Genomic DNA, 1,407 nt, shown 5'->3' with positions numbered 1-1,407 from the left:
CATTGGACAATATCATTAAGATCTCATGCAAATAAAATTTTGCTAAAGATAATTTTAAAATAGCAGTGCCAATAAATTGACATAGAGCTGCCAGAGATTCAAGCTGAATTCAGATGAGGATGTGAAATGAGGGATATCATAACTGACATGAGAGAGATCTTGTCTAAAAGCAGAGAATACCAGAAAGATGTTTAACCTGTGCTTTATTGACATGCAAAGGCTTTCTACTGTCTGGCTCATGACAAACTATGGGCAACATTGCAGAGAATGAGCATTGTGGAACACTTAATTGTGTTCATGAGGAACTTGTACATAAACCAAGAGGCAGTCATTCTAATAGAACAAGGGTGCACTGAGTAGTTTAAAATCAGGAACAGTATCAGGGTGGTACTCTTTCACTATAATTATACTTATTTAATCTGTATGCTGAGCAAATAATCTGTGAAGCTGGATTACATGAAGAGGAATGTGGCATCAGGATTGGAAGAAGATGCGTTAACAACCTGTGGTATGCAGATGATGCAACCTTGTTTTCCGAAAGCAAAGAGGACTTAAAATACCTACTGATGAAGATCAAAGACCAGTCTTCTGTACGAGTTGCACCTCAATGTAAAGAAAACAAAAGTCCTCACCACTGGACCAAAAATAACATTATGATAAATGAAGAAAATATTGAAGTTGTCAAAGACTTCATTTTGCTTGGATACATCATCAACACTCATGGAAGTAGCCATCAAGAAATCAAATGACATATTGCATTAGGCAAATCTTCTGCACAAGAACTCTGTAAAGTGTTAAAGAGCAAAGATGTCAGTTTGAGGACTAAAGTGCACCTAATTTAAACCATGGTATTTCTAATAGCCTCATAGGCATGTGAAAGTTGGACAATGAATAAGGAAGACCACAGAAGAATTGATACCCTTCATTTATGGTGTTGGAGAAGAATGTTAAAGATATCATGAACTTTCAGAAGAACAAAAACATCTGTGTTGGAAGAAGTACAACCAGATGCTCCTTAGAAGCTAAGGTGGCCAGATGTAGTCTTTCATACTCGGACGTATTATCACGATGGACCAGTGCCTGGAGAAGGATATCAAGCATGGTAAAGTGGAGGCACAGCATAAAAGAGGGGGACCCCAATGAGCTGGATTGACACAGTAGCAGCAACAATGGCCTCAAGCATAGCAGCAATTTGAGGATGGCACAGGACTAGGCGGTTATTTTTTCTATTGTACATGGGTCACTGCTGGTCAGAACCTATTCTATGGCACCTAACAACAACAACATGGCTAGGATATTTAAGAACAACAACATTCTATACCAATTCCATTGTTATTGGAACTGACTTTCAGAAAAGAAAAAATATAAATTAGAATGTTGTTGTTGTTATCAGGTGCCATCAAGTCG

This window comes from Chrysochloris asiatica, unplaced genomic scaffold (genome assembly GCF_000296735.1).
Source record: "Chrysochloris asiatica unplaced genomic scaffold, ChrAsi1.0 scaffold00084, whole genome shotgun sequence".
NCBI classification, from domain to species: Eukaryota; Metazoa; Chordata; class Mammalia; order Afrosoricida; family Chrysochloridae; genus Chrysochloris; species Chrysochloris asiatica.
This window is presented reverse-complemented; position numbering follows the sequence as displayed.